The following is a 26,563-nucleotide window of genomic DNA, read 5'->3' as shown; positions in this document are numbered from 1 at the left end:
AATCTACATAAAAACGCCTTCCTGGCAACGCCCAAATGCCCTCCTGCCATGCAGATAAACACTGGCAGCGGCAGCAAGTGCATGCCCACAGCCACCCCTTGTTCCTTCACACCTTGTATCAGCTTTAATCCAGTCCAGTCCGGTGCTGCCTGCTGAGCAGCACTGACCAACACTGCCTGGGCCCAGGCTTTTATCTCTGAGGCAGGCCCCATTATGATGTCAGAAAGCTGGCTCTGGAATCCTGAGGGCTCCACTATGACACGTGCAAAGTTCCGTCTGAACTTTATATAAGACGGTGCGGCTCAGTCAGTCACTCAGTGTTGCCTGAGAGGGCAACACTGCAACAGCCGGCCGCCAGGCTGTCTTTTTTTTGCACATTTATTTGCCTCCAGGAGGCCACAAGAGGGAGACAAGGGACTGCAAAATGGAAAATAAGCATCCACCAACTTTACAGACAACTTCTCTTTGCTCCTACAACCTCCATCCTTGCACAGTTTGTTATTCTTCTAGGTAACATAGTAACAAATCCAAATTGCTGCTCTCTTTGTAGGCAAGCAAGGCTTTGTTGCAACTGCAATTCTTACTTCTTCTTGAAATGTAGGGACGACAGTACATTCCATCACATCCATGTAGTGTACACAGGTAGGTCCATTGTGGCGGGCAGGCAGGCAGGCAGGCAGGCAGGCGGGCGGGCGGGCGGGCGGGCGGCTTTAATGGCTGTTTGCTGTTCCCCTACTCCACTCCGCTATTTGACTGTGGTGCTGCATCAATCAGTGGCTGGCTCAGGTGCAGCTCTTTAACCTACCTAGGAGGGAGGGCGGAGAGAAGACAAGGAAGGTGAATGAGCTGTTCCAATGTGAAATGCCGGAAACACAGAAACACAGAAGACACACACACAACAAGAGGTGGCAATGTATTAATTAATTGCATTTAATAAATGAGCTCATTATCACACATGACTGTACAAATGCATTGTCCAACAGGTGTTGAAATAATGGGATTAAAAGGGGAGATCCCATCAGAAAGACAAAAACAATAGCAAACACAAATAGCACTTTTGGAATCTGATTTTAGTCAACACATAAGGGAAGGGTGCACCGGTCCTGGAAATACTGCAATACCAGGTCAATGCGTGGAGTGGACAGAGCAAGCTCTATTTCCATCTCCCTGTTCTAAAAATCCATTTAATATATGGTCCCCAGATAGGGGACGTATCAGATATTAAACTGATAAGAACAGATACTACACTTGATCTTAGCCAAAAGGCCGAGAAGCGATAACCCGAGCGGCCCTTGCCTTGCCCGAGCCTGTCCCATACTGCTGTTCACCCCTTGCAGCGATTGATTCAGCCTACTCCTAGGCAATTCCATGGGGCCCTGCAGGCTCACACACATTTACAGCTACTAAGCGGGAGGTGAATAAAGGCCGGAGAGGAAGCTACACAGGATTTGCTTCTTTTGCTTGCACCACAATGCAGTGCTGAAAGAGGAGGAATCTACATAAAAACGCCTTCCTGGCAACGCCCAAATGCCCTCCTGCCATGCAGATAAACACTGGCAGCGGCAGCAAGTGCATGCCCACAGCCACCCCTTGTTCCTTCACACCTTGTATCAGCTTTAATCCAGTCCAGTCCGGTGCTGCCTGCTGAGCAGCACTGACCAACACTGCCTGGGCCCAGGCTTTTATCTCTGAGGCAGGCCCCATTATGATGTCAGAAAGCTGGCTCTGGAATCCTGAGGGCTCCACTATGACACGTGCAAAGTTCCGTCTGAACTTTATATAAGACGGTGCGGCTCAGTCAGTCACTCAGTGTTGCCTGAGAGGGCAACACTGCAACAGCCGGCCGCCAGGCTGTCTTTTTTTTGCACATTTATTTGCCTCCAGGAGGCCACAAGAGGGAGACAAGGGACTGCAAAATGGAAAATAAGCATCCACCAACTTTACAGACAACTTCTCTTTGCTCCTACAACCTCCATCCTTGCACAGTTTGTTATTCTTCTAGGTAACATAGTAACAAATCCAAATTGCTGCTCTCTTTGTAGGCAAGCAAGGCTTTGTTGCAACTGCAATTCTTACTTCTTCTTGAAATGTAGGGACGACAGTACATTCCATCACATCCATGTAGTGTACACAGGTAGGTCCATTGTGGCGGGCAGGCAGGCAGGCAGGCAGGCAGGCGGGCGGGCGGGCGGGCGGGCGGCTTTAATGGCTGTTTGCTGTTCCCCTACTCCACTCCGCTATTTGACTGTGGTGCTGCATCAATCAGTGGCTGGCTCAGGTGCAGCTCTTTAACCTACCTAGGAGGGAGGGCGGAGAGAAGACAAGGAAGGTGAATGAGCTGTTCCAATGTGAAATGCCGGAAACACAGAAACACAGAAGACACACACACAACAAGAGGTGGCAATGTATTAATTAATTGCATTTAATAAATGAGCTCATTATCACACATGACTGTACAAATGCATTGTCCAACAGGTGTTGAAATAATGGGATTAAAAGGGGAGATCCCATCAGAAAGACAAAAACAATAGCAAACACAAATAGCACTTTTGGAATCTGATTTTAGTCAACACATAAGGGAAGGGTGCACCGGTCCTGGAAATACTGCAATACCAGGTCAATGCGTGGAGTGGACAGAGCAAGCTCTATTTCCATCTCCCTGTTCTAAAAATCCATTTAATATATGGTCCCCAGATAGGGGACGTATCAGATATTAAACTGATAAGAACAGATACTACACTTGATCTTAGCCAAAAGGCCGAGAAGCGATAACCCGAGCGGCCCTTGCCTTGCCCGAGCCTGTCCCATACTGCTGTTCACCCCTTGCAGCGATTGATTCAGCCTACTCCTAGGCAATTCCATGGGGCCCTGCAGGCTCACACACATTTACAGCTACTAAGCGGGAGGTGAATAAAGGCCGGAGAGGAAGCTACACAGGATTTGCTTCTTTTGCTTGCACCACAATGCAGTGCTGAAAGAGGAGGAATCTACATAAAAACGCCTTCCTGGCAACGCCCAAATGCCCTCCTGCCATGCAGATAAACACTGGCAGCGGCAGCAAGTGCATGCCCACAGCCACCCCTTGTTCCTTCACACCTTGTATCAGCTTTAATCCAGTCCAGTCCGGTGCTGCCTGCTGAGCAGCACTGACCAACACTGCCTGGGCCCAGGCTTTTATCTCTGAGGCAGGCCCCATTATGATGTCAGAAAGCTGGCTCTGGAATCCTGAGGGCTCCACTATGACACGTGCAAAGTTCCGTCTGAACTTTATATAAGACGGTGCGGCTCAGTCAGTCACTCAGTGTTGCCTGAGAGGGCAACACTGCAACAGCCGGCCGCCAGGCTGTCTTTTTTTTGCACATTTATTTGCCTCCAGGAGGCCACAAGAGGGAGACAAGGGACTGCAAAATGGAAAATAAGCATCCACCAACTTTACAGACAACTTCTCTTTGCTCCTACAACCTCCATCCTTGCACAGTTTGTTATTCTTCTAGGTAACATAGTAACAAATCCAAATTGCTGCTCTCTTTGTAGGCAAGCAAGGCTTTGTTGCAACTGCAATTCTTACTTCTTCTTGAAATGTAGGGACGACAGTACATTCCATCACATCCATGTAGTGTACACAGGTAGGTCCATTGTGGCGGGCAGGCAGGCAGGCAGGCAGGCAGGCGGGCGGGCGGGCGGGCGGGCGGCTTTAATGGCTGTTTGCTGTTCCCCTACTCCACTCCGCTATTTGACTGTGGTGCTGCATCAATCAGTGGCTGGCTCAGGTGCAGCTCTTTAACCTACCTAGGAGGGAGGGCGGAGAGAAGACAAGGAAGGTGAATGAGCTGTTCCAATGTGAAATGCCGGAAACACAGAAACACAGAAGACACACACACAACAAGAGGTGGCAATGTATTAATTAATTGCATTTAATAAATGAGCTCATTATCACACATGACTGTACAAATGCATTGTCCAACAGGTGTTGAAATAATGGGATTAAAAGGGGAGATCCCATCAGAAAGACAAAAACAATAGCAAACACAAATAGCACTTTTGGAATCTGATTTTAGTCAACACATAAGGGAAGGGTGCACCGGTCCTGGAAATACTGCAATACCAGGTCAATGCGTGGAGTGGACAGAGCAAGCTCTATTTCCATCTCCCTGTTCTAAAAATCCATTTAATATATGGTCCCCAGATAGGGGACGTATCAGATATTAAACTGATAAGAACAGATTTTTTTTTTTTTTTTTTTTTTTTTTTTTATTAAACCATTCAGGTTTTTTTGAATAAAACCGAGAACTGTAGTTGTTCAAACCACCTCTCTATTTTTCAAAAAATCTCATCACTCTGGTTCATTATTTTATTTTCCATCAAATACAAGATAAATCAAACAAAATTCCTCAAACTAAATACCTCCATTTTAACATTCGCCATATCCCTTCCGCATCCATACCTCTTTCTAGATCCCATTTATAATAAAAATACAATTTAGCCAATACCATACTAACCACATCCTCCATCTCAAATACTTCTCTTTTATACACATTCAAATTCCTCGTATTCCACAATACTTCTTTCACACAAGTCAGAAAAATCCACAACACTCTATCCTTTTCACTACCCAAACTACACAAACCAAACAAGACAATTTCATACGTCAAAACCTTCAAACCAGTCAATTCTTCACACAACCCACTCAACTTTTTCCAAACATCCTTTGCATGCTTACACGACCAAAACACATGACTCACATCCTCATCATCCCCACAACCTTCTCTCGGACACCTTTCAGACGCAACCAAACCTCTTCTTTTCTGAACACTCCTTACAGGCAACACTCCATGTACCGACATCCATAACAAATCTTTCTGCTTATTTGACACATCATACGTAACAATCTTCTTCCACACAGACTTAGACTCCATCGAATTCAAACCATTTACAGAACACATCACATTATTCATACACATACTTCTCACAACATTCTTTTCGCTCAAAAATCTCTCCATTCTTACATCCTCTAGCTGGAACTTTTTAATAAATTTTTCAACATACAAATACCACCCTGTGCACTGAAAAGCAATTGGTTTACATAAATTACGTTTTTCCCACCTTAGACGCTGAATCACCGTTCCAGCTAGATACTTCGACATTCTGAAAGCCTTGGATTCTTTAAATAAAAGCTCTACAAAAAACCGTACACAATTAATTCCAATGAAGATCTCCAAATTTGGGAAATCAAGGCCTCCATTTCGTCTGCTTTTCATTAGAATTTCTCTCTTTGCCTTCTCAATCCCGCTCCCCCATAAAAAAAGGAACAAAACTCTATTCACTTTTTTTAACATATCAACAGCAGGAGGAAAAACCAGAGCAACATATAAAATCATAGGTAGAATAATACTTTTGACAATTAAAACCTTCCCCGAAAAAGAAAGATCCCTCATTCTCCACATTTCCAACTTTCTCACAATCCTACCACCTAACTCATCCCAACTTTCTCTCCCTTTCAACTCATCATCAAACACAATACCCAAAATTTTCACACCATCCACCTGTTCCATATCAGAATCACTCACTCGCTCATTACTGAAAAAAAATTTAAATTTGCTCTTACCCCAATTTATTTTAAAAGCAGACGCAATACAAAACATGTTTACAATCAACTTCACTCTGGACATATCATACACTGAATCACACAATACACAAATATCATCCATATATCCCAAAGCTTTCACACGTTTTCCATCACACCCGGGCACCACCAAACCTTTCACAACCTTATCATTTCTAATCATTTGCAACAATGGTTCAATCGCACAAATAAATAGGATGGGAGACAACGGACAACCCTGTCGCACACCAGACATAATACTAAATGATTCTGAAAAAAACCCATTCACCTGCACACAACTCTTTGCATTCGCGTATAAATTCTTCAACAAACTCACAAACTGAACCGGAAAACCCATTCTCTCTAACACTTTAAACAAAAACACATGCGCCACACGATCAAACGCTTTCTCAAAATCTAACGCACACACAATCACCTTCTTATTCCGACCCTTACAATCCTCAAGCATGTCCCGCACCAACGCCACGTTCTCATGCAATTTCCTTTTTGGTACCGCACATACCTGATCCTCATCAATCACACACCCAATCACATCTCTCATACGATTCGCAATCAGCTTGGCAAAAATTTTATAATCCGTATTCAGCAAAGTAATCGGTCGCCAGTTTTCTAACCGCCTCTTATCTCCTTTTTTATGCAACAGAACTACCATACCCTTCTTCATCACATCACACATATTCGTCCCAGAAAACAACACTCTCATAACTTCTATAACATCCTTCCCAATTATGTCCCAATATTTCCCATAGAAATCAGCTGGTATCCCATCGATCCCTGGAGACTTATTTTTAGCCATACTTCCCACCACATCCTTTACTTCACCATCCATAATCTCACCAAGCAAAACCTCACATTCACTTTCAGGAACAAAATTACACACAATATCCAAAAACTCCTCATCATCACCCAAATCACATTTCTTCACATCATACAGTTGTTTATAAAAATCAGACACCGCATCAATCACATCCTTACCAAACACCTCTTTATCATCCTTATCCAATAACACATTCATTCCACTTTTTCCACCACACATTTTTTTAAAGAAAAATCTAGTGCATTTCTCGTGATTATCTCTAACCTCCACCTTAGACCTAAATATTATTTCTTTCCCTTTTTCTCGGAACCACTCCTTAATATCTTTTTTTGTTTTTTCCAAATCGTGTCTTACATCCATACCCAAATTTTTACATTGATGAAGGAACGTCATCCGCATGTTAAAGCGTGAATATTGCAATCTTTTCCTTCTCGCTCTTCTATATCCTATTTGTCTAAAAAACCCACCAATCTTTTTTTTCACCCATACCCACCATTCACACACATTAGAGAAAGAACTTTTCTTCCTAACCCAAAACCCATATTTTTTCCCAAACCTAGTTTTCACCCTTTCATCACTCAGAAAACTAACATTCATCTTCCATACCCCTCTACCATAAAAGAAATTATTTATGACAAAAACCCCCAACAAACACTCGTGATCTGAAAACCACACTCTCTCCTGCGAATAATCTACACATTTCATTGCTGAAGTAGAAAAAAAGAAAAAGTCCAGACGAGAATCCGTTCTTCCGTCATCGGCATGGTAAGTAAATGGACCTGGTTTCCTGGTGACAGCGTCCTGCAAAGCAAAGTCCTGCAAAATTTTATTCCACAAAACTCCAGTGACATCCACATTAGACTCTGTGGACCCAGCTCGGGCCTGCTTCTCCAGGATACAGTTAATGTCACCAACAATAATTACAGGAACTTTACCATGAAGAAAAAATTTTAAAGAATCAAAAAGTGCCAACCTATCAGTTTTCACAGCATGGCCATAGATATTAATTAGCCTAAACTGCCATCCCTTATAGGATAGTAACACACAGACACATCTTCCTTCTTGTATAATTTGAGTCTGTTTGATGACAAACTCATTATTTTTAAAAAGAATACCAATTCCATCATTCCTATTTGTGGAAGAAAAAGACCAAATTGCTTCCCCAAACTTCCATTCTTCTTTCCTAGGCATTTTTGACAAACCACATTCTTGTACGCAAACAATGTCACTGCCCTTAGAGGCCAAAAAGTCCAGGACTGCAGCACGCTTGTGAGCAGAGGAGAACACCCGTACATTTTGTGAGACAATTTTTAATCTCAAAGACATGCGGGCATAGTATGGTTAGTGCAATGGAAAGCCATGGAAAAACCAGAACATATCACGTCCCAGGGAAATACATCGCTCTTTCCAAATTTGCCACATTGACTTCACTGAGGAAACCTTCCCCAGGAGAGCTGGGTACTTCTGAGGCCACCTCAGATGACTTAGGGCTAGAACTGGAGTCACTATCCAGCAAAGAAAAGGGATTTGCATGAGCAGAATCTTCCAATAAGCCTATCTTAAGTCTCTTCACCGCCTTTCCAGACTTCCCCCTTTTTGAGACAACTTTATGGAAGATTTCCGCACTAGTGGCACTAGGCATCCTGGCCTCCTTCTCGTCCTCCTCCGATATTGACCACTCCACTTTTGCTGAATCGTCCATTTTTGACTCTGGGCTAGAAAAGGACAAAATTTGCATACTTGCACCATTATCAGGGTATGCACACCCACTAGGTGGCGCTGTGTCTTTACCTTCCATAGGTATAACCCCAGGTGTCTCATCAACAGTTGGCTCTGCAGGAGGGACCACACCCAACTCCATGCTGTCAGTATGTGAGGTTAGAACCTCTCCTAATCCAGCTTTCCCAGGGTCCTGAGAAGCAGCCACAGAAACACTGCCAGCTGGCTCTGAAATTACCTCAGAAGAGGCAGCAAGGGAACTTGTTGTTCTCACCTGTCTGCCCCATGTTCTTCTCTCTTGTCCTAAGAAAGGAAACACCTTTGGACATTTCCTACAAGTATGACCCGGCAAACCACAAATGTCACACCTGGATGGGGAAATGCATGCACTAGCCTCATGTCCTGTTTCCTTGCAATTTCTGCAAACTTTGCCTTTGCATGCATCTTTGGTATGCCCGTAGGAAAAACATGATCTACAAAAGCATGGCATATCTTGGTAGTACAGATATCCCTTATTCCCACCAATGGAAAAATTAGCAGGAGGATTCATCACTCCTCCAATACAGCTGGAGTCAGGTTTCAGCCTGACCCAGTACTTGATATCACCATTAAAGACTCCCCATAGATTCTTCTGCTCCACACCTCCTCTAACATGGGTACAGTAATGAGCTAAAAAAGCCCTGACCAGCCTTCTATCCAGAAATGGGTTATACATATGAATTGTTATACATTTCTCCACTGTAGAAAAAAGAGGTTGCACTTCAATGGATGTTAAAGCCTCATGCATGTGTTTTTCCTTTAGCAACTGAAAAACGTTTAAACAGTAGGCGGCCTCAAAAAAGGATACATCGTATGTAGCAATATTGCTGAAAGCTTGGATACAGAATACCTCTACCAACTTAACTCCAGCCAGGTCCAGAAGGATGTTCTCAATGATATGTCCAGTATCAACTTCGTCTCTCCTCTGCTCATTCACCACGAAACGGATAGTGTTACGCACAGCTGCCATCTTGAAATGGAATGCCCAACGGCACGATGATCGCTCCCAAAAACGTCGGAAAGGACTCCACGAAAGGCCGAACCCCCCGGCCCAGACCAGGCAATGAACCTGATCTGAGCCAAAAGGCCGAGAAGCGATAACCCGAGCGGCCCTTGCCTTGCCCGAGCCTGTCCCATACTGCTGTTCACCCCTTGCAGCGATTGATTCAGCCTACTCCTAGGCAATTCCATGGGGCCCTGCAGGCTCACACACATTTACAGCTACTAAGCGGGAGGTGAATAAAGGCCGGAGAGGAAGCTACACAGGATTTGCTTCTTTTGCTTGCACCACAATGCAGTGCTGAAAGAGGAGGAATCTACATAAAAACGCCTTCCTGGCAACGCCCAAATGCCCTCCTGCCATGCAGATAAACACTGGCAGCGGCAGCAAGTGCATGCCCACAGCCACCCCTTGTTCCTTCACACCTTGTATCAGCTTTAATCCAGTCCAGTCCGGTGCTGCCTGCTGAGCAGCACTGACCAACACTGCCTGGGCCCAGGCTTTTATCTCTGAGGCAGGCCCCATTATGATGTCAGAAAGCTGGCTCTGGAATCCTGAGGGCTCCACTATGACACGTGCAAAGTTCCGTCTGAACTTTATATAAGACGGTGCGGCTCAGTCAGTCACTCAGTGTTGCCTGAGAGGGCAACACTGCAACAGCCGGCCGCCAGGCTGTCTTTTTTTTGCACATTTATTTGCCTCCAGGAGGCCACAAGAGGGAGACAAGGGACTGCAAAATGGAAAATAAGCATCCACCAACTTTACAGACAACTTCTCTTTGCTCCTACAACCTCCATCCTTGCACAGTTTGTTATTCTTCTAGGTAACATAGTAACAAATCCAAATTGCTGCTCTCTTTGTAGGCAAGCAAGGCTTTGTTGCAACTGCAATTCTTACTTCTTCTTGAAATGTAGGGACGACAGTACATTCCATCACATCCATGTAGTGTACACAGGTAGGTCCATTGTGGCGGGCAGGCAGGCAGGCAGGCGGGCGGGCGGGCGGGCGGGCGGCTTTAATGGCTGTTTGCTGTTCCCCTACTCCACTCCGCTATTTGACTGTGGTGCTGCATCAATCAGTGGCTGGCTCAGGTGCAGCTCTTTAACCTACCTAGGAGGGAGGGCGGAGAGAAGACAAGGAAGGTGAATGAGCTGTTCCAATGTGAAATGCCGGAAACACAGAAACACAGAAGACACACACACAACAAGAGGTGGCAATGTATTAATTAATTGCATTTAATAAATGAGCTCATTATCACACATGACTGTACAAATGCATTGTCCAACAGGTGTTGAAATAATGGGATTAAAAGGGGAGATCCCATCAGAAAGACAAAAACAATAGCAAACACAAATAGCACTTTTGGAATCTGATTTTAGTCAACACATAAGGGAAGGGTGCACCGGTCCTGGAAATACTGCAATACCAGGTCAATGCGTGGAGTGGACAGAGCAAGCTCTATTTCCATCTCCCTGTTCTAAAAATCCATTTAATATATGGTCCCCAGATAGGGGACGTATCAGATATTAAACTGATAAGAACAGATACTACACTTGATCTTAGCCAAAAGGCCGAGAAGCGATAACCCGAGCGGCCCTTGCCTTGCCCGAGCCTGTCCCATACTGCTGTTCACCCCTTGCAGCGATTGATTCAGCCTACTCCTAGGCAATTCCATGGGGCCCTGCAGGCTCACACACATTTACAGCTACTAAGCGGGAGGTGAATAAAGGCCGGAGAGGAAGCTACACAGGATTTGCTTCTTTTGCTTGCACCACAATGCAGTGCTGAAAGAGGAGGAATCTACATAAAAACGCCTTCCTGGCAACGCCCAAATGCCCTCCTGCCATGCAGATAAACACTGGCAGCGGCAGCAAGTGCATGCCCACAGCCACCCCTTGTTCCTTCACACCTTGTATCAGCTTTAATCCAGTCCAGTCCGGTGCTGCCTGCTGAGCAGCACTGACCAACACTGCCTGGGCCCAGGCTTTTATCTCTGAGGCAGGCCCCATTATGATGTCAGAAAGCTGGCTCTGGAATCCTGAGGGCTCCACTATGACACGTGCAAAGTTCCGTCTGAACTTTATATAAGACGGTGCGGCTCAGTCAGTCACTCAGTGTTGCCTGAGAGGGCAACACTGCAACAGCCGGCCGCCAGGCTGTCTTTTTTTTGCACATTTATTTGCCTCCAGGAGGCCACAAGAGGGAGACAAGGGACTGCAAAATGGAAAATAAGCATCCACCAACTTTACAGACAACTTCTCTTTGCTCCTACAACCTCCATCCTTGCACAGTTTGTTATTCTTCTAGGTAACATAGTAACAAATCCAAATTGCTGCTCTCTTTGTAGGCAAGCAAGGCTTTGTTGCAACTGCAATTCTTACTTCTTCTTGAAATGTAGGGACGACAGTACATTCCATCACATCCATGTAGTGTACACAGGTAGGTCCATTGTGGCGGGCAGGCAGGCAGGCAGGCAGGCAGGCGGGCGGGCGGGCGGGCGGGCGGCTTTAATGGCTGTTTGCTGTTCCCCTACTCCACTCCGCTATTTGACTGTGGTGCTGCATCAATCAGTGGCTGGCTCAGGTGCAGCTCTTTAACCTACCTAGGAGGGAGGGCGGAGAGAAGACAAGGAAGGTGAATGAGCTGTTCCAATGTGAAATGCCGGAAACACAGAAACACAGAAGACACACACACAACAAGAGGTGGCAATGTATTAATTAATTGCATTTAATAAATGAGCTCATTATCACACATGACTGTACAAATGCATTGTCCAACAGGTGTTGAAATAATGGGATTAAAAGGGGAGATCCCATCAGAAAGACAAAAACAATAGCAAACACAAATAGCACTTTTGGAATCTGATTTTAGTCAACACATAAGGGAAGGGTGCACCGGTCCTGGAAATACTGCAATACCAGGTCAATGCGTGGAGTGGACAGAGCAAGCTCTATTTCCATCTCCCTGTTCTAAAAATCCATTTAATATATGGTCCCCAGATAGGGGACGTATCAGATATTAAACTGATAAGAACAGATACTACACTTGATCTTAGCCAAAAGGCCGAGAAGCGATAACCCGAGCGGCCCTTGCCTTGCCCGAGCCTGTCCCATACTGCTGTTCACCCCTTGCAGCGATTGATTCAGCCTACTCCTAGGCAATTCCATGGGGCCCTGCAGGCTCACACACATTTACAGCTACTAAGCGGGAGGTGAATAAAGGCCGGAGAGGAAGCTACACAGGATTTGCTTCTTTTGCTTGCACCACAATGCAGTGCTGAAAGAGGAGGAATCTACATAAAAACGCCTTCCTGGCAACGCCCAAATGCCCTCCTGCCATGCAGATAAACACTGGCAGCGGCAGCAAGTGCATGCCCACAGCCACCCCTTGTTCCTTCACACCTTGTATCAGCTTTAATCCAGTCCAGTCCGGTGCTGCCTGCTGAGCAGCACTGACCAACACTGCCTGGGCCCAGGCTTTTATCTCTGAGGCAGGCCCCATTATGATGTCAGAAAGCTGGCTCTGGAATCCTGAGGGCTCCACTATGACACGTGCAAAGTTCCGTCTGAACTTTATATAAGACGGTGCGGCTCAGTCAGTCACTCAGTGTTGCCTGAGAGGGCAACACTGCAACAGCCGGCCGCCAGGCTGTCTTTTTTTTGCACATTTATTTGCCTCCAGGAGGCCACAAGAGGGAGACAAGGGACTGCAAAATGGAAAATAAGCATCCACCAACTTTACAGACAACTTCTCTTTGCTCCTACAACCTCCATCCTTGCACAGTTTGTTATTCTTCTAGGTAACATAGTAACAAATCCAAATTGCTGCTCTCTTTGTAGGCAAGCAAGGCTTTGTTGCAACTGCAATTCTTACTTCTTCTTGAAATGTAGGGACGACAGTACATTCCATCACATCCATGTAGTGTACACAGGTAGGTCCATTGTGGCGGGCAGGCAGGCAGGCAGGCAGGCAGGCGGGCGGGCGGGCGGGCGGGCGGCTTTAATGGCTGTTTGCTGTTCCCCTACTCCACTCCGCTATTTGACTGTGGTGCTGCATCAATCAGTGGCTGGCTCAGGTGCAGCTCTTTAACCTACCTAGGAGGGAGGGCGGAGAGAAGACAAGGAAGGTGAATGAGCTGTTCCAATGTGAAATGCCGGAAACACAGAAACACAGAAGACACACACACAACAAGAGGTGGCAATGTATTAATTAATTGCATTTAATAAATGAGCTCATTATCACACATGACTGTACAAATGCATTGTCCAACAGGTGTTGAAATAATGGGATTAAAAGGGGAGATCCCATCAGAAAGACAAAAACAATAGCAAACACAAATAGCACTTTTGGAATCTGATTTTAGTCAACACATAAGGGAAGGGTGCACCGGTCCTGGAAATACTGCAATACCAGGTCAATGCGTGGAGTGGACAGAGCAAGCTCTATTTCCATCTCCCTGTTCTAAAAATCCATTTAATATATGGTCCCCAGATAGGGGACGTATCAGATATTAAACTGATAAGAACAGATACTACACTTGATCTTAGCCAAAAGGCCGAGAAGCGATAACCCGAGCGGCCCTTGCCTTGCCCGAGCCTGTCCCATACTGCTGTTCACCCCTTGCAGCGATTGATTCAGCCTACTCCTAGGCAATTCCATGGGGCCCTGCAGGCTCACACACATTTACAGCTACTAAGCGGGAGGTGAATAAAGGCCGGAGAGGAAGCTACACAGGATTTGCTTCTTTTGCTTGCACCACAATGCAGTGCTGAAAGAGGAGGAATCTACATAAAAACGCCTTCCTGGCAACGCCCAAATGCCCTCCTGCCATGCAGATAAACACTGGCAGCGGCAGCAAGTGCATGCCCACAGCCACCCCTTGTTCCTTCACACCTTGTATCAGCTTTAATCCAGTCCAGTCCGGTGCTGCCTGCTGAGCAGCACTGACCAACACTGCCTGGGCCCAGGCTTTTATCTCTGAGGCAGGCCCCATTATGATGTCAGAAAGCTGGCTCTGGAATCCTGAGGGCTCCACTATGACACGTGCAAAGTTCCGTCTGAACTTTATATAAGACGGTGCGGCTCAGTCAGTCACTCAGTGTTGCCTGAGAGGGCAACACTGCAACAGCCGGCCGCCAGGCTGTCTTTTTTTTGCACATTTATTTGCCTCCAGGAGGCCACAAGAGGGAGACAAGGGACTGCAAAATGGAAAATAAGCATCCACCAACTTTACAGACAACTTCTCTTTGCTCCTACAACCTCCATCCTTGCACAGTTTGTTATTCTTCTAGGTAACATAGTAACAAATCCAAATTGCTGCTCTCTTTGTAGGCAAGCAAGGCTTTGTTGCAACTGCAATTCTTACTTCTTCTTGAAATGTAGGGACGACAGTACATTCCATCACATCCATGTAGTGTACACAGGTAGGTCCATTGTGGCGGGCAGGCAGGCAGGCAGGCAGGCAGGCGGGCGGGCGGGCGGGCGGGCGGCTTTAATGGCTGTTTGCTGTTCCCCTACTCCACTCCGCTATTTGACTGTGGTGCTGCATCAATCAGTGGCTGGCTCAGGTGCAGCTCTTTAACCTACCTAGGAGGGAGGGCGGAGAGAAGACAAGGAAGGTGAATGAGCTGTTCCAATGTGAAATGCCGGAAACACAGAAACACAGAAGACACACACACAACAAGAGGTGGCAATGTATTAATTAATTGCATTTAATAAATGAGCTCATTATCACACATGACTGTACAAATGCATTGTCCAACAGGTGTTGAAATAATGGGATTAAAAGGGGAGATCCCATCAGAAAGACAAAAACAATAGCAAACACAAATAGCACTTTTGGAATCTGATTTTAGTCAACACATAAGGGAAGGGTGCACCGGTCCTGGAAATACTGCAATACCAGGTCAATGCGTGGAGTGGACAGAGCAAGCTCTATTTCCATCTCCCTGTTCTAAAAATCCATTTAATATATGGTCCCCAGATAGGGGACGTATCAGATATTAAACTGATAAGAACAGATACTACACTTGATCTTAGCCAAAAGGCCGAGAAGCGATAACCCGAGCGGCCCTTGCCTTGCCCGAGCCTGTCCCATACTGCTGTTCACCCCTTGCAGCGATTGATTCAGCCTACTCCTAGGCAATTCCATGGGGCCCTGCAGGCTCACACACATTTACAGCTACTAAGCGGGAGGTGAATAAAGGCCGGAGAGGAAGCTACACAGGATTTGCTTCTTTTGCTTGCACCACAATGCAGTGCTGAAAGAGGAGGAATCTACATAAAAACGCCTTCCTGGCAACGCCCAAATGCCCTCCTGCCATGCAGATAAACACTGGCAGCGGCAGCAAGTGCATGCCCACAGCCACCCCTTGTTCCTTCACACCTTGTATCAGCTTTAATCCAGTCCAGTCCGGTGCTGCCTGCTGAGCAGCACTGACCAACACTGCCTGGGCCCAGGCTTTTATCTCTGAGGCAGGCCCCATTATGATGTCAGAAAGCTGGCTCTGGAATCCTGAGGGCTCCACTATGACACGTGCAAAGTTCCGTCTGAACTTTATATAAGACGGTGCGGCTCAGTCAGTCACTCAGTGTTGCCTGAGAGGGCAACACTGCAACAGCCGGCCGCCAGGCTGTCTTTTTTTTGCACATTTATTTGCCTCCAGGAGGCCACAAGAGGGAGACAAGGGACTGCAAAATGGAAAATAAGCATCCACCAACTTTACAGACAACTTCTCTTTGCTCCTACAACCTCCATCCTTGCACAGTTTGTTATTCTTCTAGGTAACATAGTAACAAATCCAAATTGCTGCTCTCTTTGTAGGCAAGCAAGGCTTTGTTGCAACTGCAATTCTTACTTCTTCTTGAAATGTAGGGACGACAGTACATTCCATCACATCCATGTAGTGTACACAGGTAGGTCCATTGTGGCGGGCAGGCAGGCAGGCAGGCGGGCGGGCGGGCGGGCGGGCGGCTTTAATGGCTGTTTGCTGTTCCCCTACTCCACTCCGCTATTTGACTGTGGTGCTGCATCAATCAGTGGCTGGCTCAGGTGCAGCTCTTTAACCTACCTAGGAGGGAGGGCGGAGAGAAGACAAGGAAGGTGAATGAGCTGTTCCAATGTGAAATGCCGGAAACACAGAAACACAGAAGACACACACACAACAAGAGGTGGCAATGTATTAATTAATTGCATTTAATAAATGAGCTCATTATCACACATGACTGTACAAATGCATTGTCCAACAGGTGTTGAAATAATGGGATTAAAAGGGGAGATCCCATCAGAAAGACAAAAACAATAGCAAACACAAATAGCACTTTTGGAATCTGATTTTAGTCAACACATAAGGGAAGGGTGCACCGGTCCTGGAAATACTGCAATACCAGGTCAATGCGTGGAGTGGACAGAGCAAGCTCTATTTCCATCTCCCTGTTCTAAAAATCCATTTAATATATGGTCCCCAGATAGGGGACGTATCAGATATTAAACTGATAAGAACAGATACTACACTTGATCTTAGCCAAAAGGCCGAGAAGCGATAACCCGAGCGGCCCTTGCCTTGCCCGAGCCTGTCCCATACTGCTGTTCACCCCTTGCAGCGATTGATTCAGCCTACTCCTAGGCAATTCCATGGGGCCCTGCAGGCTCACACACATTTACAGCTACTAAGCGGGAGGTGAATAAAGGCCGGAGAGGAAGCTACACAGGATTTGCTTCTTTTGCTTGCACCACAATGCAGTGCTGAAAGAGGAGGAATCTACATAAAAACGCCTTCCTGGCAACGCCCAAATGCCCTCCTGCCATGCAGATAAACACTGGCAGCGGCAGCAAGTGCATGCCCACAGCCACCCCTTGTTCCTTCACACCTTGTATCAGCTTTAATCCAGTCCAGTCCGGTGCTGCCTGCTGAGCAGCACTGACCAACACTGCCTGGGCCCAGGCTTTTATCTCTGAGGCAGGCCCCATTATGATGTCAGAAAGCTGGCTCTGGAATCCTGAGGGCTCCACTATGACACGTGCAAAGTTCCGTCTGAACTTTATATAAGACGGTGCGGCTCAGTCAGTCACTCAGTGTTGCCTGAGAGGGCAACACTGCAACAGCCGGCCGCCAGGCTGTCTTTTTTTTGCACATTTATTTGCCTCCAGGAGGCCACAAGAGGGAGACAAGGGACTGCAAAATGGAAAATAAGCATCCACCAACTTTACAGACAACTTCTCTTTGCTCCTACAACCTCCATCCTTGCACAGTTTGTTATTCTTCTAGGTAACATAGTAACAAATCCAAATTGCTGCTCTCTTTGTAGGCAAGCAAGGCTTTGTTGCAACTGCAATTCTTACTTCTTCTTGAAATGTAGGGACGACAGTACATTCCATCACATCCATGTAGTGTACACAGGTAGGTCCATTGTGGCGGGCAGGCAGGCAGGCAGGCAGGCAGGCGGGCGGGCGGGCGGCTTTAATGGCTGTTTGCTGTTCCCCTACTCCACTCCGCTATTTGACTGTGGTGCTGCATCAATCAGTGGCTGGCTCAGGTGCAGCTCTTTAACCTACCTAGGAGGGAGGGCGGAGAGAAGACAAGGAAGGTGAATGAGCTGTTCCAATGTGAAATGCCGGAAACACAGAAACACAGAAGACACACACACAACAAGAGGTGGCAATGTATTAATTAATTGCATTTAATAAATGAGCTCATTATCACACATGACTGTACAAATGCATTGTCCAACAGGTGTTGAAATAATGGGATTAAAAGGGGAGATCCCATCAGAAAGACAAAAACAATAGCAAACACAAATAGCACTTTTGGAATCTGATTTTAGTCAACACATAAGGGAAGGGTGCACCGGTCCTGGAAATACTGCAATACCAGGTCAATGCGTGGAGTGGACAGAGCAAGCTCTATTTCCATCTCCCTGTTCTAAAAATCCATTTAATATATGGTCCCCAGATAGGGGACGTATCAGATATTAAACTGATAAGAACAGATTTTTTTTTTCAGTTGGCTACCCCCTCGCGGGGGTGTCAATGATTTATTTATAAAAATTTCAATTTTACAATAAAACACATTTTAGTTACATAGATAAATACAAAGAATTTTTACATTGTAACAATAGTAAAATCAAAATTTTTTCATAAAATTTTTGTAGAGGGACATGGGGCAAATCTTTATTTATTTGGAGTTCCAGTCAGTCACAAACCATTTATTTAGAAGGGTGGCATTCCTTTTTTTGTCTAGTAAAAAATAAATATACATCTCACTAAAACAAAGACCTAAAACATCATCAACCGATAAAACGTCGTGCTTAAAAAGGAGGATGTTCCTGGCCTTCCATAGAGCTTCTTTGGCGCAATTCATCGTCTTCCATGCAATTATCTTCTGACTCGCGGTTGGGCATCCAAAAAGTCCATATAAAATATCTTCATAGTTTAAGTCCTTTAGGTCTGCCATCTTCACCAAAAGAGGGAATATTTTTTTCCAAAATTGTTTTGCAAAGTCACATGTCCAAAAAATATGTCTTATAGTTTCCTCGGCCTGGCAGCCTTCCCTCGGGCAGACGGCAGACCTCGCGAATCCTCTTCTGTACTGGAATGCCCGGCATGGAAGACATTGATGAACGCAGCTCCAGGCCAGGTCCATCTGTGCATTAAAAAGATAAAACACATTACTCATTTTGAAAATAAAAGCACATCGTTGCGTATTAAAATTCTCTACATTGCTGACCGTCTCGCTCTCTCTCAGGTCTTTAATTATTTTCTTGCTGTTTTTAAGTTCGTTCACGGTCTTCCCTTTTAAATTGAAGAGAGCCACTATTTTTTCTAAAATTACGTAATTCGCTGGTAATTTAAAAGCGTATGGTGAGGATAAAATTATGTTGAACCAACCAAACCTCCGCATAAAAAACCCAGTATTAAAACGTAAAAAGTAAGACCAATAGTGCTCTTTAAAAAGGGAATTAAAACAGAAACTAAAGAACTTAATTAAAAGAAACCTATTAAAATCAGGAAAATCTTTGCCACCCTTTGGTTTGGACTTTATTACCGTTTCTCGTTTCAATTTCTCCATCCTGGAACTCCAAAAGAAGGTAAAACATGCTTTTGTTATTTTTCGTAATAAAACTGTTGGGGGAGGGAACACCATGCTTGTGTATAAAAGAAGGGGTAAAATGACCATTTTTATGATTAAAATTTTTCCCTCCATAGTGAGTTTCCTCATATTCCACATACAAATTTTATTGTTTACCTTCTGCGCCACCATGTCCCAACTTATAAAACCATTGTCGTGCTCACTGAAGGAGATACCTAAAACTTTAATAGTATCTGACACAGGAACGGGTACGTCTCTAAAAACCATGCTTCCTATGCTTAAAATATTACTTTTGCTGAAGTTTATTCTAAAACCGGAAGCACAGCAATAAAACTCAATTTGTTTTAGGGCTTTCTGAAGCGAGAGGGTGTCCCTACAAAGTATCGCCACATCATCCATGTACCCCACTGCTTTAGCCTCTATGCCGCCTCCCCCTGGCAGGGGGACTCCACGTATCTGTTTGTCCCGGCGTATTGCGCATAGCAGAGGCTCTAGTGCACATATGAAAAGCAGTGGGGACAAGGGACACCCCTGCTTCACCCCAGAGTTTAAAAGAACGTCCTGTGTCTTAAAACCATTTACTAAAATTTTGCTTGTGCAATCTTTATAAAAGGCTTTAATAGATAATAAAAAACCTTCAGGTATACCCATCCGCTCTAAAACCTTAAAAAGATAAAAGTGCGATACTCGGTCGAAAGCTTTTTGAAAATCTATGGATAAAATGGCTAATTTTCCGTTTCTAGATTTTGTGTCTTCAATCGCATCTTTTATTAAATTAATATTATCCCAGATGCTACGGCCTGGCACCCCACACACCTGGTTAGAGTGTATGATGTGGGGTACTATGGCTTTTAAACGGTTTGCGCATAGTTTTGCCATTATTTTGTAGTCACTATTCAGAAGGGTTATTGGTCTCCAATTCTCTAAAACTGCGATGTCACCTTTCTTGTATAGCAAGGAGACCTCACCCTTCCGCCAGGACTTAGGCAGCATCTTGGAATGAAAGACTTCGGTAAAAAGGTTTAAGAGATCATCTTTTAAAATATCATAAAATTTGACATAAAACTCGCTGGGTATACCGTCCGGGCCAGGAACTTTACCTGCTTTAAAACTCTTCACTGTCTCTAAAATCTCCTGCTCCGACAGTTCCTGCAATAAAAAATTCTGGGAGACAGGGTCTAAAACAGTGGTAATCTCCTTCAGCGAGTCACGCATAAAATCACGATCCACAGTTTTCACATTAAAAAGGTCAGTATAAAACTCATGAACTTTACTTAAAAGACCCTGTACATCCGACACCCCATCAATATTTTTAAGAATAGCTTTTTTATTGTTCATTTTCTTAAAAAAGTACCTGGAGCAGGTCTCGTTCTCTTCCACGTGTTGTATCCTAGAACGAAAAATAATTTCTTTGCCTTTCTGCTCCAGGCACTGAGCTATCTCTTTTTTTAAGTTGGTGATGTCGTCTTTTACATCTATCTCATGCTCTCTCATCTTGTACAGGGTCTGTAGGCGGGTGTTAAGGATTTTAAAAAAAGCCTGCTTCTCTCTGGCTTTTGCCACACTTTTTTTAATAAAAAATTCTTTTATTTTTCTTTTCATTTTCTCCCACCATTCAGTGATGGGAGCCCGTGTGTCTCTCACCCGCCTACTCTCTTTGTAAAATTCAATAAAATCGGTAAAAACCTGTGGATCATCTAAAAGGGAAACATTTAACTTCCAGGACTTTTTACTAATAATGTTATTAAAATCACGCTTTACATAAAATGATAAAAGCTTGTGATCAGAAAACACATTGGTTAAAACTTCACATTTAAAAGGCAGTAGATTCTCGTTACAAAAAATAAAATCTATCCTGGAGCTACAGGTGGCGTTGCTCCAGGTAACGCCGGCTTCCTCTGGACTGCTCCTGTTACATTCTTTATAAACGTCTTTTAACTTAAAATCACCCACCATATCTTTGAGCAGTCCAGAGGTCTTATCATAGTTCCTGCTTGTAGCACTGGTAAGCCGGCGTTCCCCTCTCAGGATACAATTAAAATCACCTGCGAGGATAAAAGGCTCAGTCGTGTTAATAAAAAGAGGTAAAATCGCTAACATTTCTTCTCTTTTATTTTTGTCAGGTGAGCCATAAAAATTTAAGAACTGCCATTTCACACCGTCAATAAAAGCCTTAACCAATAAAATACGTCCTGGAAGGATCTCTTGGATAAAATCGATTAAAACGTTTCCCTTAAAAAGAATGGCGACCCCTGCTGATCTGGACTCGTTAGATCCAGACCAGACTGATGGACTATACTTCCAATCCTCTTGGTATTTATGGTACTTCATCATATGGGGAATGCCGCACTCCTGCAGGAAAAAAACAGAGGCTGCCAGGCCAGCTAAAAAGCTGAAGAGAGCAACCCTTCTAACTTTGGACTTGGCGCCCCTCACGTTGAGGGAGATTCCCTTTACTTCAGACATTGTGGAGATTAAAATAACGTCTTGATTTTAAAATAATAAATATTCGTGGAACTTAAAATCAGACATTTCCTCCACCAGCATTACCAGAATTCTCGTTTGCGCTCATATCCCCACCCTCGTCCGAATCGCCTGCAAAGAGGGACGAAAAGGGAGAGGAACTACCTTCACTGAGAGCCGTGCCAGCAACTCTTATCTCGTACAAGGGGAGCCCACTCTCGCTTAGCGTCACCTGGGTCTCAACTGGGTGACCACGTAGGTCCATTTCGGGTGGGTCCCCCAAGGGCCCCGCCTCTCCCCCCAGGCTCTGTTGACGCCGTCTTAGAGGGGGAGGTTGCGCACACGGCGGGGTGTCCGGTATCTGGGAGGGAACAGTGCCCACCCTCCTCACCAGGTCAGGCGAGGAGGTGGTCCTAGGAGGAGCCCCACTTTTCTTCACGGATGTGTCCATCTGCTCCTCCCCTGATTCCCTCCTACCAGCACGCTCCTGTTTTCCCTTTTTTCGGGGACCCACCGCTACCCAGTTCTCCTGCTCGGAGTCAGACTCCTGAGACCCAGGTACAGGAGCAGGCCCGGCACCCACTGGACAACCAGCCCTCTGGGATGCCACAGTATCATTGGTGGCCTGCTCCTTTTCCGCCTTCCTCTTAGCTTGCCTTTTATCTTTGGCGCTGGGCTCCATCCTTTCCTCAGAGGTTGCTGGCTGCGAGGCACCCGCTTTGGCTCCATTATTCCGCACCACTGAAGCCCAGGTGCCTCGCTGCTCCTTCGCGGCCCCGGCATGCTCCTCTCCCCGGGGGTGGGACTGGTCCGCTGGTGGAGCACGTGGGGGCGCCTCGGGTTGCTCATATTCTTCGCCTCGGTACCTATGGGGACAAGAATAGTACAGATGACCAGTTTTTTGGCAAAAATTACATTTTTTCTCTTGTGAGCATTCTCTTATATTGTGCTCTTTGCTTCCACAGTTTCTACAGGTGACATCGCAGTTAAAACTGGTATGTCCATAGGTACCGCAGGCCCTGCAGAAGTTTGGCATCCCTGAAAAATAGAGGTCGCCATTCACATTTCCAATTTTAAAACGAGCCGGTGGTAATCTCGTTTCTTGGGTGGAGGGGTCCTTTATCAAAGTCACTAAAAACTTCCACTTGACGGTCCACACTCCACACTCGTTCATAACTCTCCCCAATAGTTTGACGTTCTTGAAGTAGGCAGCTAGAAATGCTGCCACTTCCATATCCTTCACATATGGGGAGTACATTTTAATCACAACGAGTTTGGTAATTTCAAAGGCATGTTCTATTACCTGGACTCCCGCTACCACGAGTTCACCTTTTCTCCTCTCAGCTCGGTCCATGGCATCACGGAGGATTCCTTCTCCCATAAAGGTTACATCAAATATTCCTCGTTTCGGGTAGTCCTGGATAGCCAAAATCTCGTTTTTGTGGACCGCCAGTAGTTCTTCCAAGATCGTGTTGACCAAAAATTTCACGCCACGTGGACCGCCTCCACCCTCTGCCACGATAAATCGGGCAGAGTTCTTTAGCCGGGCATACACCGGCACCGCATCTGGCTCGCCTGCCATTTCCGTGGCCAGGCCGAACCGCACAGCAAAATGCTGCGCCCTATGGGGTCCTGAGACGTACCAAAGGGCTGGGGGGGGGATCGCAACTCGTTGCTCAGGACTAAGCCTCTCTCCCAAATAGCAGCACGGGGGTGAAGTCCAGGCGAACCTGGACGATCCCCCGAGGCCGAGAGAGAGGGTACCTGAGCACCTTCTGACTAAAAACCTCCTGTATAAATACACTTGATCTTAGCCAAAAGGCCGAGAAGCGATAACCCGAGCGGCCCTTGCCTTGCCCGAGCCTGTCCCATACTGCTGTTCACCCCTTGCAGCGATTGATTCAGCCTACTCCTAGGCAATTCCATGGGGCCCTGCAGGCTCACACACATTTACAGCTACTAAGCGGGAGGTGAATAAAGGCCGGAGAGGAAGCTACACAGGATTTGCTTCTTTTGCTTGCACCACAATGCAGTGCTGAAAGAGGAGGAATCTACATAAAAACGCCTTCCTGGCAACGCCCAAATGCCCTCCTGCCATGCAGATAAACACTGGCAGCGGCAGCAAGTGCATGCCCACAGCCACCCCTTGTTCCTTCACACCTTGTATCAGCTTTAATCCAGTCCAGTCCGGTGCTGCCTGCTGAGCAGCACTGACCAACACTGCCTGGGCCCAGGCTTTTATCTCTGAGGCAGGCCCCATTATGATGTCAGAAAGCTGGCTCTGGAATCCTGAGGGCTCCACTATGACACGTGCAAAGTTCCGTCTGAACTTTATATAAGACGGTGCGGCTCAGTCAGTCACTCAGTGTTGCCTGAGAGGGCAACACTGCAACAGCCGGCCGCCAGGCTGTCTTTTTTTTGCACATTTATTTGCCTCCAGGAGGCCACAAGAGGGAGACAAGGGACTGCAAAATGGAAAATAAGCATCCACCAACTTTACAGACAACTTCTCTTTGCTCCTACAACCTCCATCCTTGCACAGTTTGTTATTCTTCTAGGTAACATAGTAACAAATCCAAATTGCTGCTCTCTTTGTAGGCAAGCAAGGCTTTGTTGCAACTGCAATTCTTACTTCTTCTTGAAATGTAGGGACGACAGTACATTCCATCACATCCATGTAGTGTACACAGGTAGGTCCATTGTGGCGGGCAGGCAGGCAGGCAGGCAGGCGGGCGGGCGGGCGGGCGGGCGGCTTTAATGGCTGTTTGCTGTTCCCCTACTCCACTCCGCTATTTGACTGTGGTGCTGCATCAATCAGTGGCTGGCTCAGGTGCAGCTCTTTAACCTACCTAGGAGGGAGGGCGGAGAGAAGACAAGGAAGGTGAATGAGCTGTTCCAATGTGAAATGCCGGAAACACAGAAACACAGAAGACACACACACAACAAGAGGTGGCAATGTATTAATTAATTGCATTTAATAAATGAGCTCATTATCACACATGACTGTACAAATGCATTGTCCAACAGGTGTTGAAATAATGGGATTAAAAGGGGAGATCCCATCAGAAAGACAAAAACAATAGCAAACACAAATAGCACTTTTGGAATCTGATTTTAGTCAACACATAAGGGAAGGGTGCACCGGTCCTGGAAATACTGCAATACCAGGTCAATGCGTGGAGTGGACAGAGCAAGCTCTATTTCCATCTCCCTGTTCTAAAAATCCATTTAATATATGGTCCCCAGATAGGGGACGTATCAGATATTAAACTGATAAGAACAGATTTTTTTTTTTAAGTTGGCTACCCCCTCTCGGGGGTGTCAATGATTTATTACTTAAAATTCAAAAAATATTTACAATGAATTACAGCTTTTTACAATGAATTACAGTAATAAAATCAATTTACATAAAAACACATAAAAGGGGACATGGTGGCAAATTCTTATATATTGGAGTTCCATTCTTTTACAAACCATTTATTTGAAAGGGTGGCATTTCTTTTTTTATCTAATAAATAATAAATGTACATCTCGCTAAAACAAAGACCTAAAACATCGTCAACAGATAAAACATCGTGCTTAAAAATCAGGATGTTCCTGGCCTTCCACAGAGCTTCTTTTACGCAGTTCATCGTCTTCCATGCAATAGTCTTTTGGTTCGCGGTTGGGCATCCAAAGAGTCCATATAAAATCATTTCGTAAGTCAAGTCCTTTAGGTCTGCCATCTTCTTCATTAGAGGGAATATCTTTATCCAAATATGTTTAGTAAAATCGCAAGTCCAAAAAATATGACGCACGGTCTCCTCAGCCTGGCAGCCTTCCCTCGGACAGATGGCAGACCTCGCGAATCCTCTCCTGAATTGGAATGCCCGGCATGGAAGACATTGATGAACGCAGCTCCAGGCCAGGTCCATCTGTGTATTAAAAAGATAAAACACATTAACCATTTTGAAGATAAAAGCACAGCGTTCATTATTAAAATTTTCAATATTAGTGACGACTTCATTTCCTCTTATGTCTTTTATAAGTTTCTTACTGTTTATCATGTCATTAAAATTTTTCCCTTTAAAATTAAACAAGGCCACTATTTTCTCTAAAATCACGTAATTTGCTGGTAGATTAAAAGCATAAGGTGAGGTTAAAACAATTTCAAACCACCCCATCCTTCGCATAAAAAACCCAGTATTAAAACGTAGAAAATAAGACCAATGATGTTGTTTAAAAAGAGAATTAAGACAGAAACAAAAGTACTTGATTAAAAGAAACCTATTAAAATCTGGAAAGTCTTTGCCACCCTTTGGTTTGATTTTCATTACCGTCTCACGTTTAAGTTTCTCCATTCTGGAACTCCAAAAGAAGGTAAAACAAGCTTTAGTAATTTTTCTTAATAAAACCGTGGGAGGAGGGAAAACCATGCTTAAGTATAAAAGCAAAGGTAAAATTATCATTTTAATTATTAAAATTTTTCCCTCCATGGTAAGCTTCCTCATGTTCCACATGCATATTTTTTGATTTACCTTCTGCGCCACCATGTCCCAACTGATAAAACCGTTGTCGTACCCACTGAAGGAGACACCTAAAATTTTAATATTATCAGACACAGGAACCGGTATATCTCTAAGAGCCATGCTTCCTATGTTTAAAATATGACTCTTGCTGAAGTTTACTTTAAAACCGGAAGCACAGCAATAAAACTCGATTTGCCTAAGGGTTCTCTGAAGCGACAGGGCGTCCCTACATAAAACCGCCACATCATCCATGTACCCCACTGCTTTGGCCTCTACGCCGCCTCCCCCGGGCAGGGGGACTCCACG

The 26,563-nt window shown here is 45.2% G+C and overlaps 8 non-coding genes and 2 pseudogenes across 8 annotated transcripts; all 10 read right to left on the bottom strand.

Annotated features, from left to right (window-relative positions):
- Window positions 1–1,087: 1,087 nt before the first annotated feature.
- LOC142688147 (U2 spliceosomal RNA) lies at window positions 1,088–1,278 on the bottom strand. The gene has a single exon (XR_012857302.1). It is a non-coding gene; the product is annotated as a U2 spliceosomal RNA (small nuclear RNA).
- A 1,301-nt stretch (window positions 1,279–2,579) lies between these two features.
- On the bottom strand, window positions 2,580–2,770 carry LOC142688146 (U2 spliceosomal RNA). The gene has a single exon (XR_012857301.1). It is a non-coding gene; the product is annotated as a U2 spliceosomal RNA (small nuclear RNA).
- Window positions 2,771–4,071: 1,301 nt separating this feature from the next.
- Window positions 4,072–4,288, bottom strand: LOC142688377 (U2 spliceosomal RNA; annotated as a pseudogene).
- A 6,302-nt stretch (window positions 4,289–10,590) lies between these two features.
- LOC142688145 (U2 spliceosomal RNA) lies at window positions 10,591–10,781 on the bottom strand. The gene has a single exon (XR_012857300.1). It is a non-coding gene; the product is annotated as a U2 spliceosomal RNA (small nuclear RNA).
- A 1,301-nt stretch (window positions 10,782–12,082) lies between these two features.
- LOC142688144 (U2 spliceosomal RNA) lies at window positions 12,083–12,273 on the bottom strand. Its single transcript, XR_012857299.1, has one exon. It is a non-coding gene; the product is annotated as a U2 spliceosomal RNA (small nuclear RNA).
- A 1,301-nt stretch (window positions 12,274–13,574) lies between these two features.
- LOC142688143 (U2 spliceosomal RNA) lies at window positions 13,575–13,765 on the bottom strand. Its single transcript, XR_012857298.1, has one exon. It is a non-coding gene; the product is annotated as a U2 spliceosomal RNA (small nuclear RNA).
- A 1,301-nt stretch (window positions 13,766–15,066) lies between these two features.
- On the bottom strand, window positions 15,067–15,257 carry LOC142688142 (U2 spliceosomal RNA). The gene has a single exon (XR_012857297.1). It is a non-coding gene; the product is annotated as a U2 spliceosomal RNA (small nuclear RNA).
- A 1,293-nt stretch (window positions 15,258–16,550) lies between these two features.
- Window positions 16,551–16,741, bottom strand: LOC142688141 (U2 spliceosomal RNA). Its single transcript, XR_012857296.1, has one exon. It is a non-coding gene; the product is annotated as a U2 spliceosomal RNA (small nuclear RNA).
- A 1,293-nt stretch (window positions 16,742–18,034) lies between these two features.
- LOC142688383 (U2 spliceosomal RNA) lies at window positions 18,035–18,231 on the bottom strand. Its single transcript, XR_012857493.1, has one exon. It is a non-coding gene; the product is annotated as a U2 spliceosomal RNA (small nuclear RNA).
- A 6,649-nt stretch (window positions 18,232–24,880) lies between these two features.
- On the bottom strand, window positions 24,881–25,103 carry LOC142688357 (U2 spliceosomal RNA; annotated as a pseudogene).
- Window positions 25,104–26,563: the final 1,460 nt, after the last annotated feature.

The sequence above is a fragment of the Rhinoderma darwinii genome (assembly GCF_050947455.1).
Source record: "Rhinoderma darwinii isolate aRhiDar2 chromosome 5 unlocalized genomic scaffold, aRhiDar2.hap1 SUPER_5_unloc_25, whole genome shotgun sequence".
NCBI classification, from domain to species: domain Eukaryota; kingdom Metazoa; phylum Chordata; class Amphibia; order Anura; family Rhinodermatidae; genus Rhinoderma; species Rhinoderma darwinii.
The sequence above is the reverse complement of the archived record's forward strand: the minus strand, read 5'-3'. Positions and strand labels throughout refer to the sequence as shown.